The sequence below is a fragment of the Molothrus ater genome, chromosome 1, assembly GCF_012460135.2.
Source record: "Molothrus ater isolate BHLD 08-10-18 breed brown headed cowbird chromosome 1, BPBGC_Mater_1.1, whole genome shotgun sequence".
NCBI classification, from domain to species: Eukaryota; Metazoa; Chordata; class Aves; order Passeriformes; family Icteridae; genus Molothrus; species Molothrus ater.
In genome coordinates this window covers 15,813,193-15,832,730 of record NC_050478.2, presented here as the reverse complement: position 1 = coordinate 15,832,730, position 19,538 = coordinate 15,813,193, and the positions used below count along the sequence as shown (strand labels likewise).

The 19,538-nt window shown below is 45.7% G+C and overlaps 1 protein-coding gene across 2 annotated transcripts in view; it reads left to right on the top strand.

The window, feature by feature from the left end:
- JCAD (junctional cadherin 5 associated) overlaps positions 1-19,538 on the top strand; it is a 60,283-nt gene that overhangs the window by 10,198 nt on the left and 30,547 nt on the right. The window lies entirely within an intron of this gene.

The window sequence follows — 19,538 nt, the reverse complement described above, 5'->3', positions numbered from 1 at the left end:
TCTTAAAATATATGTTTCCTTGCACTGTGTGTTTCACTGATTTAATGTCAGAGGCATGTGTGAGGCTGTCCATGTTTGCAAAAACTCAGGGGTTTCATCCCAAGGCTGAATCAAATGCTGCCAACACAGCACAGTGCAGACATAAATAAAACATAGCTTGTAGAGACCAACTGTCAGTGGTTCTCAGATCCTCAAATATCCATTTCTGTTTGTGCACAACCATACTTACTGGCACTCCTGCCTCAATATATTCAGTATAAACTGATGATTGATTGAGAAAACAGGTTAAGAAAAAGAAAAAAAAAAGAGTAATTTCTTACACAAGTGGGTGCATGTGGAGGGGAGATGGGAAAAGGGTGCAGAGGTAACACTGACCTGGTGGCACACAGGGCAGCATGAAAAGGTGTCAATACAGTCAATATGTTCATGTCCCACAGATGCAGAGAGTTTTCACACCTTGGAGTAAATGTTTCCTAATTCCTAAACACACATGATAGGAAAGAACAGCATGCAGAAGGAAACACATTCTGGTAACTTGCCAGAAGGAAAGGTGCTATTTTTCAAAAGAGAGCTGGAGACACTCCAGCTCTGGATTCATATCCAGCTCTAGCCTCCAGCCACAAATACGAACCTGCACTAATGCAGACACTGTCAAAGAGCCACCACTCTTGTGGGCTGTGTGTCACACATAGCTGTGTGGCATGGCTGTCACTGAGTGGGTGTCCCAGTGTGCTGGATGTACCTGTGGGCATTACAGGAGGAATACCCTCCCACACCTGGAGCCCCAAGGCCCAGGGACTCACACTCTGCAGGACCCCCCAGTTCCCAGAGCCCATCTCAGCTCTGTCCCCTCCCCTCTGCTGGGGTCATGGGTGATCCATTTGTTCCACCAAACTCTGCCAGCCCTGGGTACGTGCCCTGCTCTCTGCTGAGGAGGGGATGTGTGGGTAATCTCTGCTCGAGGCTTTGCTGTGAGATGAAGGTACTGTGCAGCTGGCTCTGTGGTAGTGTTCCTATTGACCAGCACCTACAGGAAGCTTGCAGTGGGGGTAAATTTGCCCTTAAATAAGTGCATTTCTTTTCCTATCTTCATTGCAACATCTCACTGTTTTTTCAACCATTAGTGATTTTTTTCCTCTCTCTCTTAACATTGTCTGTGATTTCTGTGTCAGAAGGGGGAGTATTGTCAGATCACATTCTCATGATGGGAGAGGCAGAAAATCCGTTCTGTATATCATGTGACCTTGGCTTGCAACTCCACAAAGGATTTCTTCAAGCCCTGCTCATTATCTCGTTTTATACTTTAAAGAAAAGCGAAAATGCTGGTGACAAATGGCCTCGTTTATCACATTTAATTGACTGACTATTCTTTTAAGCCTCTGAAACACACTTTGGGCCAAAGCACTGGGAAAAGAACATGCCATTTACCCTGGTCTGCTGCCAGGTCACATTAAAAAATGTTCAGGAGGTGTTTTCTAGATCAGTACATGGAGCGGGAGCAACGGTGTGCACTCTCACCACTTCCCTCCTGGATTCTAGCAACCATGACAGTGTCAGCCCTTTCATAAGAAAGCAGCAGAAATGAGCAGAAATGAGAATTTCGAGTGAAACTGTTGTGGGAAGGGTGAAACCACTAAAAAGTTGTATGTGAAATGTGTCAATACTTCCCTGCTGACTTGGGAGTGCCTAGAATGGGACTGTGGGGGTCTCCCTTCTTCCCAGAACTAATAACAGAACTAACCAACATTTCAGTGACAGCTTAGGCAATGTGAAAATCAGTACCATGCTTGTTGCAGCTATGGCTGGTGTTGTGCTGACTGTAGGTTGTGGAATGACAGCTGGAAATAGGGACTGAAAACCCCAAAGATGCAGTTTGGGGGGATGAGTACACAGCTTTCCCCAGTGTCCTGAGACAGGCTGGCACTGACTCTGTGGGCTGCTGCTCAGCCCCAAGAGCCCACGGGTTGTGATGGGTCATGGGCTGCCCCTAATGTGTACCTATAATGTCATACTGCTGCAAACAAAACCCCAAACAGCACTGTAAACTACACAGATAGAAACACAGCCTGTAAGATATCCCTCTTCCCTCAGTTCAGCTCCCCTTGCCAGTGTGAGACTTCACCTAAAGATTTTTCTTATGGAAGGAGATTGTATTCCTCAAAAAGGGTGTATATGGGTATGTGCAGGAAGGTAGGCAAAAAAAACTGGGTTTGATTGAAGAACAGAAATCTAAAGAGAGAAAAAAAATGTTGTCAAGCATATAAAGGGCTGATAAACAAGAAAATTAATAACCTGGTCTCTGTCCCTGCTGCAGATATCAGCCACATGCTAAAATTTCAGTCAGGGTGTGTACTGGGTCTGGCTGGGAGGGAGTTAAGAAAGACTTAATACAGATTTAAGGAATGTTTTTAATAGTAAGTGTAGTAAAACACTGAAATACTTAGTCTCAGGAGACTGTGGAGGTTCTGTTATTAAAGATTTTTCAGAACAGGTTATACAGACATCTGTAAGGATTCACCTAGGCATGGGAAGGAATGATGGACTGGAGCCAGCCTGAATCCCTGGGGACCCTTTGCATGAAATTTTCATCACATTAATGTGAACACAAGACCCTTCTTATAGAGTACTAAAGACACCACCCTGTTTTTTCACAAATCCCTCCAAAAAGGTTTCAGTCTCTACTGAGCCTGTCCCCAGTTTGGAGATGGGAATATTTTGACTCCTTTCCCCAACCCACTCTGAGACAAAGGGGCCAATGAACCCCAGAGTCACAGAAACCTTTTCTCCCCTCCTGTCCTCTGCCAGCCTGGGACCCCTGGGATGGAAAGGACAGGGGAAGGACCCTTGCTCCAAGTGCTGCTGGAGTCTTGTGCCCTGGGAGAGCCATTCCCACATTGCTGCTCCTTCCCACGGAAGCACACACAGGATACCCTAAAGCCCAGTGCCACCCCACAGCTGCTCACCCCCGGAGACACCAAGGGCCTTCACAGCCCCTGACCACCCCCACTGACCACAGGGGAACACAGCATTGCATCCTGAGTAAAAGATTGACACAAATCCCACAGTCCTGATTAGCCACCCCTCTAATCCCCGTGATGTCAGCGGGGTTTTGCCTGGCAGGGATTTGGCCCATGGCCAAAGAGCTCTGGGTTTCATAGTCCTGGCTCTGGCTGCTGGTGGCAGGAGGAGGCTGCAGGTGTGGACCTGCAGGAGGAGCCTGAGCTGGTGTTTTAGATACCCAGCAAGATTTACTGCCAAGTTTTGTTCATCTTTGTGGGAAAGGTGTTTCATGAAGAATGCAAAAAAATCCTACCATGCAGTTCCTCTTTAACTACACAGCACATACATATATGTATATGGACATGGGTTTGATGATATCTATGTGCATAAATACATATATATATATATATATATATAGTAAGTATACAGTTTTCATGGCTTTTACAAGCACAGTTTCAGGGGACAAGACAAGGTACATGAGCAGGTGGGGGGAGGAAAGGAAGAGAGGAAACTGCTATTGTACACAGCAGTTCTTTTCTAACCCCCATTTTTTACACTGATGGAATGCACCCAGTGACTGTTTCTACTATTTAAGGAAAAAGGTTCCTATACAAAATCCTGTGGTTTTGAAGTGATCCTTTTATAGGCATAAAAAGATTTTTCCATATCCCTCTGTTTGATTTCTTTTCTTTTACTCAGACCTGGCTACTCAAATAGATATTTGCAGAATATCATGCACTGGAATCAGACACTTCATTCCTATTCTGGGTACTGAGATCAAATATCCCACCAATTTACCACATAAAGCCATGGGGATGCAAACTGAAGTCAGTTTAGCTGCAGGGCAGTGCAAGAGAGAGTTGAATTTCGTCCGGCACCCATCCCAGGGGTCCTGGTGCTGGCAGTGACCCATCACAGAAATGAATGTGCTATATGTTCCACAGCAGGTTTGCCTCTCTCAGGCTTCTCACTGGTGGTGAATATTAATGGTGTTTGCAATCTCATGACTTGGAATAAGAATAACTATATGTTAACCTTGAGTTAATAACACAGGGGTTTAGGCTTCATGTCCTAAACAGCAGTTGGATGCAATGCTCAGCCTGCACCTGGAGCAGGGACCTGAACACTCATTTCACATGTCCCAGAAGTGGGAAATGTGGCATTCCCATCTGTTCAGGCCCAAAGCATGGTGGGCACATCCAGGACAGCGAGGTGCTGGCAGTGATGTGTGATGGGGCTGTGGTGTGGGGTGGCTGGGCTGTGTTTGTGGGCTCTCCTGGGCAAGACTCGTGCAGGCAGCACACATCATGTGCAGGGTCTCAGCTGGGACACACAGCCCAAGGGCAGATGCTGAGCTACTTGGCCCAGCTAAAATCCTGGCATGCAAAGCAAACCCTGGAGAATTACAAGCAGGTCCTGAGACACCTGAGGGTTCCCTGTCTCTCAGGGGAATTGGGCACAAGGGCCAAGCTGGGGATCCAAAAGCAGCACCACACAGCTCCGTGCTTTGTGAGAACCAACACAATCTTTAATTTGGTACTCAAGCCTATACAGTCATATACTGTGCTGGAGGTAGTTTTTCTGTACAAAACTACAAGCCAAGGGATTTACAGAGCTCCAGTAGCTACTCACTGCCAGATGTCTGTTATCTCATCACATACATATGCTCCACAATGGTGCTGGAGCTAATGCTTGCCTGCACTGCCACAGAGACGTGCCTGGTACCACCAGTTTGTGCCGACATAAATAACAACCTGTCCAAGCATCTCCCCTGCAAGTGCTGGGGGAAGGGGCAAGGACATGTGATCCAGATGGAAATACAACCAGGGGCTGTGCCCTTGGTGGATTTGAGTTATGTAATTTGATCTCAATGCAACATGAGAGGAAGTGATTCCTCCACACAGTGCATCGTATTTGGCTGCCTGCTCACTTACTTTTTATGAATGTAGGAGGACTGGTAATAGGGATGATGACAAAACTACAGCAAAACAGCTGAGACCCCAGTATATCATAAAAATCAACCTGCTATGTAGCTCCCCCTTGACAGATGAGGTATGCTCACTCATCCCTGCCTTAAAGTTATGTAAATCTCTGACTTCAGAGGAATAAATTTTGATTTACTCCCACACCGAATGAGTGGGAAATGCTAAAGCTGAATTTTGGATCAGTGGTACAGGTCTCAACTCTACAGGCTTTGAGGATTTTCAAATTTAAAAACATCTTTTTGCTGTATATGAGGTCACCACAGAAAATTATGTGATCCACATATGCTTCCAGCTCATCTAGAAGGAACAAGTAAGGCCAGGCTGAAGATATATAGGCAGAATGGGGATGAAAAACTAAGTGATGTCTGCCCACAGAGGGACAAACTCGTGGCACCCTCCCAAATTGTGGGTGGTCCATTGTGTATTGCTCTAGTCAATGAGAACATTGCACTCATACATGCAAACCTAATTTGAAAATACAGTATTTAAACAAACAATGAATGTATTGTAACCTCATAATTCATACCCACTAAACCTCAGCTCTGTACTCCAGTACATAGTAGCCTTCTCAAATCCTGCAATTTGATTTTAAAAAAGGAATGCTGTGGGCGTTGAGTTAGTGTAGAAGTACACAAGACCATTGATGACTCTGTTTTCATCTCCTCAGAGCATAAGGCAAGTAGGTGATTTATTTTTATTGGCACTGCTGGCAGATAAGCTTCCACTATTACGGAGCTGTCATAGGCTGGGTGGGCTCTGGCTGTCAGTCAGAGCACACCCAGCAGAAAACCCAATTCAGTAATGACATCCTCCTCAAGGATGTGCTGTGGAGGAAGGCTGTGATCCCTGCTTCTCCCATGGCACTTGGAAATAGCCAGGAGTGTTCCAAGTCAACAAAGGACTTGGACTGCTGTTGATTTTTGTAAATGCTGTGGCACGTCACAGGACGTTGCAACTCTGCTACAACTGAATGAAAAATGTTCCAATTCAAATAACAACTAAACCCCGAGACTGAAAAATAGAAATCCCTTACAAATATGCCAAGATCTGGTGCCACCAACCCCTTTTGTAGAGTGAGGCCAAGAAGACCAAGCTGGGGCATTTTCACTTGGCTGTTGCTCTCCCAGCTTCTACAAAAAGCTGTGATCACCTGGACTCTGGAATTAAGAAGACAAACTTTTGATAGATATTCCCACTCTTGCCAAGTTGTAGCTAATTTATCCAGATCCTACCCTTTCCTTGAAGGAGACCTTGATTATCATGCAAATGACAGTTTTACCCCATTCATCTGAGATCTCAGGAGGGAAAGGAATTTTTTAAATTAAAGATTGCTAGAGAGGTCTAACATGTAAAAAGATTATGACTAAAAATGGATGATGAGGGCTGAATATCAGATTATATTAACAGCCCTGAAGAATTGCTCCATAGCTTTAAATTTCTGTGCTGTGGGTTTGTGTGTCTCCACAGATGTACTCACACTTCTTGGACAATGGCAGCCTACTCTGTACTCACTTCTACTGTGGAAACAAGGCAGCTCTCCTGCAGCTTCAAGGCCAACAACAAAGATATCCCAAATAATGGCAAATCACAGCTCCATATGCACATGCACATTCTTTGAGCAGGTCTGAAAGCATCAGCAGTGGAGAACAGAGCTATTCAGACTTTTGTGACTGAAAAATTTTCTTCCCAGAACTCGAATTTTGTCACTGTTTTCCTTTAAGTCACTTGTTACACAAAAAGGTTGCTTTTGAACAAGTATTTTGCAGTATATTTTAAAAAGACAGCTGTGATTTAGGTGTACAGTTTTTGAAAAAAAAAACCTTAAGAAATTTAAATGTCATTTGTCCATCTTTAGTACCAGGTGCACAACAATTCAAAAAATATCAAAGGGTATTCCTTATATTGTAGGGGTCTCTTCACCTTGTTTGTCCATCTCTCTTGTACCCCCAAAGGCTGGGCCCCTCCTGCCTTTCCTTCCTTACTGAACCAGATCACCAGAGTGGTCCCAGGACCTCAACACCACCATCACTGATGCACTCTGCATTTTGGAGAGGGATGAACATCCCCCTGTGCCCTCTGTGCAGGGGAGGAGCTGCACCCTGGGCCACCCATGGGACCTGATGGGACATCCCAGGTCAGACCCTCAGCCATGTGCTGTACCCAGGGCAGCTCCTTGCTTCTCAGCCAGAGCTTTGCAAAGGTCTGAGTTTCCTCCAGCTGGCAGCTGGGCATGCTGCTTTCCTTGATGAAATCTGTTTGGAAACAGTGAAGATCTGAGGGCTCCCTCAGCCGGAAAATCAGATTTGGCTTACCTGAATGTCAGGTCAGCTGAGCCTGAGTTAATAAACAGCTGGGGATGAAGAGGGACAAACAGTGATGGAGTGGCTTCTGGGAGCCTGTCAGAGTGGTTTCCTGCAGGGTCTGGCCCTTGGGGCTGCCTCAGCTGCTGCCCTGAGCCCCCCTGCCCTGGCAGCAGCCAGCGCTCGCCTGGCCAGGGGCAGCTGGTGCTGGTCAGAGCCAGCTCCTCGCGTGTCCCAAACCCGTGGGGACGTCATGGCCTTGGAACACCTCTGCTATAGCAGAGCCACACACTGCTTGGTGCAGATGGACTGACAGCATAATGTCACAAGCCTCCTCTTGGTGGGAAATGCAGCTAAACAATCCAGCTTGGTACTTGTCCCTGTCAGTCAGGGGGTGAGGTCCCACTGCTGCTGGGATCCCAGACTCTGGGAACAGGAAAATGGACTGTCCCTGTTCACCGTACCTGCTTCCCTAACCACATAGCCAAGGCCCTCCAAAAATGTCCATAGAGGTGGAACAAAGTGGATTATGTGAGGATTATTTCAATACAGTAGCTCTAAACATGCTGAACTGCTTGAGGAGAGTGTTCCTGCTCTGTATGCCCACCTCCCCTGTGAACCCCACATATCCCCTTTCCCTGGGCATGTCCTGCCCAGTGTGGAATCTGAGCACCCCCACACTGAGCTCAGAGCTCCTTTCCAGGGTGGAAGAAAAAGGCAGACTCCTCCCAAGTGCCGTGGGTTGGTTCTAGGCCTGCTGGCACAGGCAGGGCTGTGCCCACACTGTCAGGAAGCTGTGCAGGGAGATATCTTGCTTGGGAAGAGGGGACAAAGACAAAAAATGCAGAAAACTGCTGAAAATGTGAATCCTGGTTACCATGGCTGTAATCCTCCTCAGAACACCTCTATGCTGCAGCTGAAAGAAAAGTGGTTCAAGGCAGCCACAGGCTCTGCCATGGGGATTTCATGGTCTTCAGACAACATTTGGGGTGGCAGCAGGTGCTGCAAGGGGCATCTCCAGGCACACACTGGTTATGACAGTGCCCCTTCCCACAGATGTTTTGGGGCCCTGGCATGCCTGGATTTGGACCCCTTCTCCTTCCAAGGCATGGGTGCCCCTAGGGCAGGGACCACTCCACTGCATCCTCCACCCCTCCTTTTGGGCCTCTCATCACAAAATGGACACGGTGGGAGGGCACTGCTGGAGGTCCTCTGGGGATTCTGATCACCAGCCCTTACCCTGTTTGCTCATCTCCTTCTAGTCAAAAATGAGATTATTCCCTTCAGCTGCCAGAGGCTGAAAATTAAAATGAGTCAGATCTGATTTTGTATGACTGCAGTCAGACTTTCTGTGCTGTGCAGGGGAAACAAAGAAAGGTGAAATCCCTGTAGGGATGGATTTGCAAAATTCTGCGGGAAATTGGTATTACAGATAATTGTTTCCTGCTGAAGGGATATAACAGAACTTTGCAGAAAAGCTGCCCTTTTCAGCAATATCCACTGCAGTGTACCCAGGCACAAAAGTCTGTCTCTAGCATGAATATGCTCCACTGCACATTTTCCTCCTGCACCTGAAATTGAGTACTGGGTAATTCCACTGGGATCTCCTTTAAAAGAGACAACATAGTGTAAATGATAAACCTGTTAAATTACAAATGAGGTGAAATGGTGGGTGCTTTGGCCTCTGGAGCATCAAGACTTTGATTCTTAATGGTAGCTGTTGAGTCTTACCAATTGAAAATGTGAAGAGAAAATTATTGACTATCAGAACAGAATCCCCACTCCTAGGCAGGTTCATGCTGCCAGAAGGCACTTTTCTCCTGTTTGACTGAGCATAAAAAAAGACAATTATGAGTAGTTTCTTCTTTGTATCTAATTCCCAGTATTTTGAGAGTTTGTCCTTTTTTTTTCTCCCTGTTGAAGGCACTATGTTAAAAGAAGTCATCATTAATATAAAAAATATGACAATTAAAGTAGTTCTAGCTTTCATCATTGTATACAGTGATGGATATGCTTATATATATTTAGAAAAAAATCTATTTTTTCTCTAAGCCAAGACACCATTGGTAGGCTACTCTGAGCTACAGTAGTGTTAATAGTGGATGGGAGAGTGGGTCCTCAGACAAGCTCCTCTTTATTCTTCCACTGATCTTGCCGAAGGAGAATGATGGCACTTGCTGAAGCAGATAATGCCATCCATTGAACGAAGCCCTCTTGCTCAGCTCTCTCTGACAGCTCTAAATTTGAAGCAGCAGAATCTTTGACCAGACAAAAGAACACTTCTGCTTATAATTATCACAATAAGACCAAAACCAAGAACAGTGTGACTGTTTTATTAATAGTGTGCTTTGCTGCTCCCAACCTTTGCAAAATCTGTGTATCTGGCTCTCCAAAAATATTACTACTTGGACCTATTTCATATGGATCGTGAAGGATAAAGACATTCCTGAAAGCTCACTTGCCAGCTCTGCTGTTCTGCCAGCAGCAGTAACTTGAGAAGGAATCATGGCCCCTTTGAAGTATGGATCACAGCAGGGCCAGAGGATGGGGCCCAGACAGACACACGTGGATGGACAGATCTACAGGAGATTCATTTGCTGTCCCACAGTAGCTCTCATCTTCCCTCTTCTGCTGCTCTGCAGTTTTCCTGCTGAGGACACATGTAGGCAGAGAAGACACCAAATTCCAAATCTTGTCCTTGAAATCTTTTCAGAAACACGCTTCCACATTGGGATCTTCTCCTGATTGTGGGAAGAGGTGCCAACTGCAGAAGGCTGGAGCAGGAAGTGGCTCAGATCTCATGTTTTCCCTACACATCTCAGTAATAGCTTTTTGAAGAACTAGAGCACTTTTGCAGAACTGAAGGGTGCTGATGGCATTTGGTTTAACATGATAAACTTTTCTTGTCATCCCAAATTTACTGGCTAGCAGATCAGCTCATCTGTTAGATGGGTATAGTGGCTCCCTGACATCACCAAGAGTGAATGTGTTGCATCGATTAAGCCTTTTACAGCCCAGCTTGGATTTAGGTAAAGAGCAGTAACCGAAGGGCTTAATGAGGAAAACAGCCTGTGCATGTAGAGCTATACCTGAGATTTATATTTGAAAAGTGCAAGTTTCTGTCACACAGAGCCCTAACTGCTTTATCAGACAAGAGGAGAAACCTGGCAAAGTGTAATGGTCTCATGGCAAGACATGTGAATGTAGTCAAGATGTCAGAGCACCCAAACATAGTGCAGCAAGGGATGCTGCCATCCCAAATAAGCAGTTCCCAGCACTGAAACTGTGTGCCTCAGTTTGTCATCTACTCAGAGCTTTCTTGGAAGTAAATGGCTTTTTAAGAGCAAGGTGAATAAGCTGTAGTAGAAGAGCAACTATGCTCTTTCTCACTCCCTGTAAGTCACTGCAATTTATAATCAGTTTTCTGGCAACTATTTTGAGCTCTATCTTGAGAAAAGAGGCACATGGACGTACATACTCTGCAATGTAATAGAGGAGTTGGTTATTGGAGGATTTTTTTACCTCGTTAGGAATGCCTTTAAGCTATTCTATTCTATAGATTTCTATTGAGAGGTGGCAGTATGAGTGGATTTGAGCCTTGCATCCCATGACCCATCCAGTTTCCACACAAGGAGCAGATGCCAGACCTGCCTCCACCATTCCCCATCAGGCCACCAGTAGCAAAAACAGCGGAGGAGAAAAACCCCATTTTCTGTGAAAGGCATCTTCATCACCTCTACTGTGGAGTTAGAGAGTGGGAGGAGGAGAGTGTTACATGGGGGAAACATACTCAAGCCAAGCTAGTGACTGCCTCCTCCCTCATCAGCATAAAATCACCTTTGTGCTGTTCTCTTCATGATCTTCTGTCTGCAAAGAGCCCCACGGTGGCTATATCAGCTGGAAAAACCAACATTAGCCACAGTTTGAGCAAGAGCAGCTGTGGCTGCTGAATTCAAAGCTCTGGCACATCCACAGAGTGTCTGGGTATCCCAAACACAACCACCTCATTTGCAGGGCTGCACAGCACAGACACAGCAGGCAGGCTCTGGTGGCCAAGCCCTGTCAAGATGTCAGCACCTAGAGTCAACCTTCTGCAGAAGTCCAGGTTTTTAAAGAGGTTCAGGGAAGGGGCATACAAAGGGGGGAACCTAAGTCCTTAGGCAGCAGTGAATCACTGTCTTGGATTTAGGCACCTAAGTGCTTTTTTGGACTTCATCCCAAACACTTCATTGAGTGAGTGTTGCATTAACAACAGCCCAGTCAGAGGATAAGCAGCAACAGAAATGCTCCAAGATGCTATTTCAATGCATCCTAGAATGCAAACAAATGATGCTGCAGAAACAGCTGCACTGGGTTATGGTGTCATTGCCCCGGGCTGCTTCCTTCACTTGTACAAGGAAACTGCCCTCAGCAGAACTTCCTTCACTGCAAAACCTTCAGCCCAGTGTAGTCCAGAAATCCATCCAGCCTGGAACCACTGACTTGGTGTTGAAATGGGTGTGCAGGTCCCACTATCCATACATCTGACTCTGTAGAGGGGAAGGTGGCAGGTAGAGAACAGCATCTTAAAGCAGTATTGTTAGTTCTGTAGGGATTTGTTTGCCTCTATTTTCAAATATGTGGGGTAAGGGACCCCACAATTTTTGCAACTCACTCTTCAGCTTCCCCTCAGAAATATGTAAGTACCTACATGATTAGTGGTGCTGCTCATGACCACTAAGTTCATGCTCAATAGAGGGACAACAGAGGCTGATGGGAATAAAAAAGATAGGGCTGTGTGTGCCATTTTTCACTTTAGGCAAGCATACTCTGACTTTGGAGGGTAGGTGTTCAGGTGAACACTGCCTGCAGGGCACAACAAAAGATGGAGCTGAAGTAAGAAGATTCAGTTCTATTTTAACTTTCCCCTTGGGGTGGATGCAGCTTGACTTCTCTGATGTAGGCTGCCTGGCTGGAAGTTGCACATGCAGGGGAGGGTTTAATCTCCTTTCAAACAGTCCTTCATTCAGAGGCTGGCTGGCTGCTTTTCTCCCAGAACACTCCAGAGCTTGAACAAAGAATCTCCTTCCAGGTTCAGATCTCTGTCAGGTGAAGGCAGAACTTATGAGGTCTCACATTAGACAGGGGGATGTGGGACCCCCAGAGCAGGGACTTGCCTGAGGGGGTGACTGGGTTTGGGCACAGTGGCAGTGCAATTAAAGTGTGTGTGGGGTGTAAATGTCCCACAGCACCCTGGTCTTTAAACAGCCTGTCTCCTCTGAGGGATGCCTGCATGATGCTTCTCTGTCACAGTGCTGCAGTATGCCCAAATGGCAGGGGTGAAGCTTGATCCAGGGAAGGAAAGGATGTGATAAAAAAGGCTTCAGTGGTGTCTGTTTCTCATCTGAAGTAGAGAAAATATGGTGAGGTAGAGGTGTAATTTCCACAGATGGGTCTGGAAGTCCTTTAGTGAATTGGGGGCTGCATAAATTTTGCATAAGGTGACCTCAGAACAAGCCCACCTCGTAACATGCACATGGATGCCTTTTGATTAATCTGAATGAAGCTTTGCTAAAAATAATCTTCTATTATTTTTATTATTTTGGTGCTTAGTTCCATTTTCTCTCTGGGGAAGGAAGGAAGGAAGGAAGGAAGGAAGGAAGGAAGGAAGGAAGGAAGGAAGGAAGGAAGGAAGGAAGGAAGGAAGGAAGGAAGGAAGGAAGGAAGGAAGGAAGGAAGGAAGGAAGGAAGGAAGGAAGGAAGGAAGGAAGGAAGGAAGGAAGGAAGGAAGGAAGGAAGGAAGGAAGGAAGGAAGGAAGGAAGGAAGGAAGGAAGGAAGGAAGGAAGGAAGGAAGGAAATAGAACAATTCACAGCTTGATCAGGAAAATCTTCTGGTAAGAGTCTGTATTTCTCTGCCTTCCAAGAAAGGTTTCCTTGTAATATCAGTATAAATTTCAACAACATAACTAACAGATTTCAATGACTTTCAAATCCAAATGAAGCCCGGTACACGCTGACATTCTGGTGCTGCAATCCTTTGCACAGTTGCTGTAACTTAAAAGGTTGTCAAGCAAAACTGTGTTTCCATAATGCTGCTCAGATAAGTTCTTGGTACCAGTACTTTTCCAAAGAAGTATCTCCTTTCCTATCTCTTCAATAAGCAATTCCACTTGAGAGTAGATAAGAAATGGGGATGACATCTGTATTTGCAGAAATGTGTGTAAAAGAATAAGAGAGCAAATAAGAGTTAAATTCAAGACTAAAATATACATGCACAGGGCAAGATTATTACTGTGGGGCTGAAACATATCCCCACTCACTGTGCTAAACCTGTCTACAAGCAGGTAGAAAGGAAGGGAAGAAGCTTGGAAAGCTGACCCTGTACAGCAGGGATGCTCTGCACAGCTGTATTTTTCTTTTTCTGGTTTTCTGCATGAAGCAGAGGTGGCTCTGTACCACCCCCACAGATAACAGGACACTCCCTGTGTGATTTCATAGTGTAGCCAGGCATTTGGAGAAGATTTCTCTATGAAGAATGGATTTGAGTCATAATCCTTTGACCCCACGGCCCATCCGAGACGGCCGTGACATGTCGCCGCTCCCCGATAACGATTTCCGCGGTGTGAGCTGCTGCTGGGGCGGGGGCACGTCCCTGGCCTCCCTCCAGAGCCTGGGATCTGTGCAATCTCCAGTGTCAAGATGTGTTTGGATACGGGAAGCCGTGACACTGCTCTGTATCAGATAGATAACAGGAGCAGCCCCTCGCTCCAGGAGACAGACGCCTGGTGCTGGGTGCTGAGCGGCCACAGCCCGTCCCTCTGGGGCTCCTTGCCTGCTCTTTAACCCTGCATGACAGTCACGTCTTCAAGGGGCTGTGGCTTGGAAGATAAACATAGCTTTCCTGGTCCAAAAATTACAAGCCATTCTCCCATTTTTTTCTTTAACCGAGGAAGACTGTAATTTCAGCATTTTGGGTGAGGCTCTCTGTGGGAATGTCCTGACATGAAGGGGTCTTGCAAACTCTTGTTGAACTTTTTGAGTGCTCCCATTACAAACAAGCCTTTCTTCACTCTGTGCCCTTGCTACTGTGCTCAGATTCTCTTATTTAAAAACCCCAAACTACCTACTGGAGATAACTTTCTCCCCTTGATCTCATAAAAGCAGCTCATGCAAATTCACTGGAGGGAGGCACTATTTCAAAAAGGGCAATGCTGCCTTTTGAAACTTAAGATTTGAAAACTAATATTACCACAGCTAAAAGCTGAAATCAGTCAAATAGCTATTAATTCAGTCCTTATGGACCTAATAGAAACTATGACACAAAGTATTGCTAAAAAGAGAGTTTATTGTATATATTAAAACACAGTTTCAAGGATGCTCTCCTCTTCCTGGGAGAATCTGCACTCCCCAGGGAAGGGCTCTCTGCAGAGGCTCCACCATGACTGGTACCCAAAGTATGGCAATGCTGGGGGAAGGAAGTCACTCACAGTGTTTATCTCCAGCCTCCTGGTGGCAAGCAGGAGGACTACCACGGCAATGGTCGGCCCACAGCCCATGGCCACTGATCCAGCTGCCCCTCCTGCTGCTGCCCCCTTGCCAGCTGCACACAGGTGCCTCAGCCCCCCTGAGCCTCTCTGTATGGCAATGAGTGGGCCTGGGAGAAGGGAGTAACCTGCTCCAGGGCAGCTTTCCTTTATCTTCCCAATAATTACAGTCTGATCAAAGTTTTGAAGACTAGAACCTTTCCAGACACTATTTCTTGATATTTACTGCTGTAGCTATAGGTTCTTCTGCCATCAGTATATATTTTATTTTGTTTCTAACAAACCCCAGGGCTTCAGTTCCCTCTTAATAGCAGTAATTTCACAGCCCAGACATATCAGTGTAAATAAATAAGAATGATTTTATCTGTACTGTATTTGCCATCTTCCAGCTTATTGTTTATACATATATGTTCAGGAAAGGGAGGAGACATTCCCAAAAGGCCTCTCTGGTTTCTACATTACTTCACATACCTTTATCACTCTGGCCCTTGTGCTTCTCTTCCCCCAGGATCTCCACTGTTTCAGAGTCTACTCTCCCAAATAAAGACCTGGTCAGCACCCATTATGTATTTGCAAGTTAAATTATCTGTACTAGTAAGAATATGATTGCAGCTGTTTTGAAGATGAAGTTGATTCTTCTCTTTTTCCCCCAAGTAAATTTGAAATTAATTTAATGAAAAAGGCAAAGAATTTTTTGCTAAAGCCTATGGGTCACCTCAGTTTATTTTCAGTCTTCACTGTAACTCCAGCAGGTCAGTATCTGAGCTTGACACAGTAAATCTGGAGTCAGAAGCAGGATGGTGCTGAGCTGTAGCCAGATGTTTGATAGGAGGACAGGGTGGAACCCACTACTTGACTGGACTTACACTGGACATCAGGCATGACCTGGTGGCTGCTGAGCACTCACAACTACATGTGAGGTGGGCATTTCCACAGACATCATCAACACCTTGTGGTAACTTACGAGTTCTGACCAAAGGCTGCTCTTCTTTCAGCTTATTTGAAGTCTGTTTTCCTTATGCTCTAGTCTGCACAATGATGTTAATGAGATCCACAGCTCCTACTAATTTATTGTTATTACAGAAATCAAGCTAAAACCTGTACCTTTTCCCAGCTGCACATGTCTCTCTTCCCAGTGTCTGTGAGTTTTCCCTCCTCATCAAGTGAAGCTCACATCTCTTGCAGGAATGCCAATGTGGCATTCACAGCTGAGCCTCCATGTGTAGCTTCATGGAGATGGATGGAGCTGCCATAACATCTGCATTGTACCACTCTGTACCCTGGTACATAATGCATATACTATCAAATCTACAGAACATTATTAAGGAAATGCAGGGATTGGTCTTCTCTGAAGTAGAAAGCATTCAAATGTTAAACTAAGAAAAGTGGGATAGATCCAACACCAACATGCCTTGCTCCTGCATAACTTTTCTCCTTTTATCTTCCCCTACCTTTGGGGGATGAGTCTTCCTCCCCTCATCACCTTGCTGAGAGGCCAGCTGGAGCTTCTAATCCTTCTCAAGAGCTTTTCAGCTGGATGACTGTACAAATACTTCAGTCAAGAAACACCCCTGAAAAACAAGGCTTAGCTGTTCTGTTCCCCAGCTGGGTGACAGGGGTAATTACTGTGATAACTTCCCATTTCTCTTGGGTGTTATGATGAGAAACTCATTAGTTATTTTCTGAGTACCCTGAGCCAAGTCCTTGAATGAAAGAGCTGTAAGGATTGTTTTAACAATATTTAGCACTTCAAAAGTTTTGGAAGCACTACCTAATTTTCCCAAATGTAAACCAGCTAAATTCTGCAGGGTAATTTGTGTGCCACACCCCTCAGCCTTTTCGTCAGTCTTCACAATGTTCAGGAACTCACACTCATATGGGTGTACGCTTCCTCCGTGTTAACTAGTCTTTTATTTTTAGCTTTTTTCCCCCCATTTTTTCCTCCCTCCAGCACACTTTCATGTGTCATACTTTAGGACTTCAAGGTACATTTGACAGACCTGATAGCTTAGTCCTTACACTTAAAGGAAAATACTCTCCATGAGTGCACTATTTCTGCTCCTCAGCAGCCAGTGGCCCAACACCTTGCACAGACAGCAATTGAATCATCAGCAAATTAAATCATCTTTGCAGAATGGTCACCACCTGACATCATGAACTATTTCCCTCTATTCAATACCTACCCAGCCCTCCTGCTCTTTTGGGATGCCTAGGAAGCAATAAAGCAGTTCAAGAAAAGGATCCCTGAATACCAAGTCAAAATACAGCTAAAGAAGCACCAGAGAACTGGCAAATGAAAACCTCCCTTTTCCACAGCAATGCTTAGTGTTTCCCTTGATGTAGCAATAAAATATCTGAAGTTTCTCTGTTCCAAGCTAAAAAGAGGTGCCAATTGTATAAGCAAGTGATTACTGTTGGGATGGGCAATGTGAATTTTTTCTTGCAAAAAGGTAATAGCTATTTTGGTTTTGACTAGCAGCTGTTCCAAGTAAGTTTAATATCTTATGGCTGTAACATGCCATATAGGATAGACAAGAGGAAAAAATAACCAGGGGTTTAATAGCACATCTGTGGCTAGTTAGTTATGGTAAACTTCAGGTATGTGGTGATTTCAGCATATGTTCCTAAATATTTTCCCAGCAACTGGATCTAAGACAAAACCTGTTACAGTCTTTTGGGGAGTAATTAATGCACCTAATCACTTCCAACCCCACCAAATTATGAAAAAGTATGCTTGATTTCACTGTAAAAAGCACTGATGAATGATCACCTCCAGAAATGAGGCTCCAAGCCCACAACAAGTTCTGTAGGAATGGCAGGAAAGTTCCGATCCTGAGCAGTGACACTGCTGATGGGACATAAAACATAAACAGAGGGCTCCCAGTCAGGGAGTTTTTGAGGCCAGGGAGAATTATAAAGGCATAAAACAGCAATAACTTGCATCGAGCAGAGCACAACTTCCCATTCACTTGGCACAGTGATGACACGCTGCAGTGCTGTTGCTGAAGAGTTGGCTGGTGTGCAGCATGTCTCTGTGTTTTTTCTTTTCCCCTCCCTCTAAATTAATTCATCTGTATTTCCCCCATCTGGCCTGTCTTGCTCATGTTTGTGTGTTTCTGTTTTCCACAATTTCTGTCCATAATGGCCACTTGCAGGCCAGACTTGCAGAAGCTGCTCTTCATCTCCTGGGGAGCCAAGTCCTGGTGCTCCCTGCTTGCCCAGGCACGCAGACCTGCTCTGCCATGTCCCACAGGATCTTGATCTGAGCCTGCCTGCTGTGACACAGGGATACTCTACTGCCTGCTGGGTTCATGCAGCCCCACTGTGTTCCTGTCCAGATACTCAGCTTTGCACACACAGCCACCAGCAGCTTTTGATCCGTGGTTTCTTTGCCCTTCTCCTTGCAGGGGGACAATAATGGTTCTCTCCTCTGTTGCCCCATGAGTCACCCTGCTCCATCACACTGATTTTTACCCACCTCAGGAGTCCTACATGGCAGGACAGTGAGTGGCTTTACTGCTCTTTTCTCTTCTGCAAACTCCATTTGTATGCTTTTTCTCTCAGCCACATTTAGTTCTTTTAGCCCTTTAAGGATGAAGCTCTAAGCTCAAGAATGTCTGACTATGGTCTGCTTCTCTGGAAAGCCAGGAGAGGGAGATCTCCTCAGGCAGCTGCAGGACTGTGGCCTTTGCAGGGGAGCAATGCTCCATCAGTTGTGCACATTGACCATCAAAAGGCAGAATTCTCTCCTGCCTCCTCTTCTTCCCTTCATCTTTGCCCTTCTGGCAGTCACAGTCTGCACTGCAGTAGCAACCTGAGACCACGACCCCGCTGATCTGGGCACCGGGCAAAGGCACAGCGAGAAGCAACATCTGCCCAAAGAACTTGCTCTCTAACAGGCAGAGGGCAAGGGGATGCAGGAGCAAAGGGAGTCCCTGGCAGCTGCACTGATGCTGAGAAGCTCAGCCCTCAGACTTCCCAAATCACAGACTAAGGTGTTACACCAACCCTCTGGGCAATCCCCCTTGGACATTAATTGGGGCTGCCAGCCATCATTTGTTGTTAATTGTGAATCCAGCCCAAGGCATCCCTCCTATTGTCCCCAAAATCATGTTTGCTTTCTGGTGTCTGACTGTGGAGCTATGTTCAGCTCACGTTTTCAGTTTTTTCTCTGTAACAGGAGACCTAGAAGCATGGACACTGATTTCTTCTTTTAGGATCTTTTCCTCTGTTTTTTCTAACTTCAAGGTCCTTTGACTTCACTTGGGGGAAATCTTCAGTGACTGCAGGACTCCAGACACACCTGCAGGAGTGCCTCCTTCTAAGCACTGTACCTCCCTTTGCAGCCCACAAAGTGTTCTCAGAGGATATGTAGCAAAAATTAGTCCCAGGTGCGGAGGCAGGTCTTAGATGTGCTCTGTCCTCTGTGCTTTTATCATGATCTCTACAGGCTGTGACATCATGAAGACAAAAAGATGTCCCTTCACTCTGACAATGTTCAGTAAATGGTCCCATTTCAAATGGTCCAATGGAATGGTCCAGCCTGTTCCCCCACTCTTCCCATCCCCTAAAGCCAGGGCCAAAGCAGCTTTCCCAACAGAGAGCTGTGAGCTCCAGGAAAAAGGACCTGCTCCATGTGGCACACCATGACTACCCAACCAGAGCAAAAGCTTTTGTCTTGGGAAGAAGTGATTTAAACAGGACTGTCTTCTACAACCAAGGAGAACAA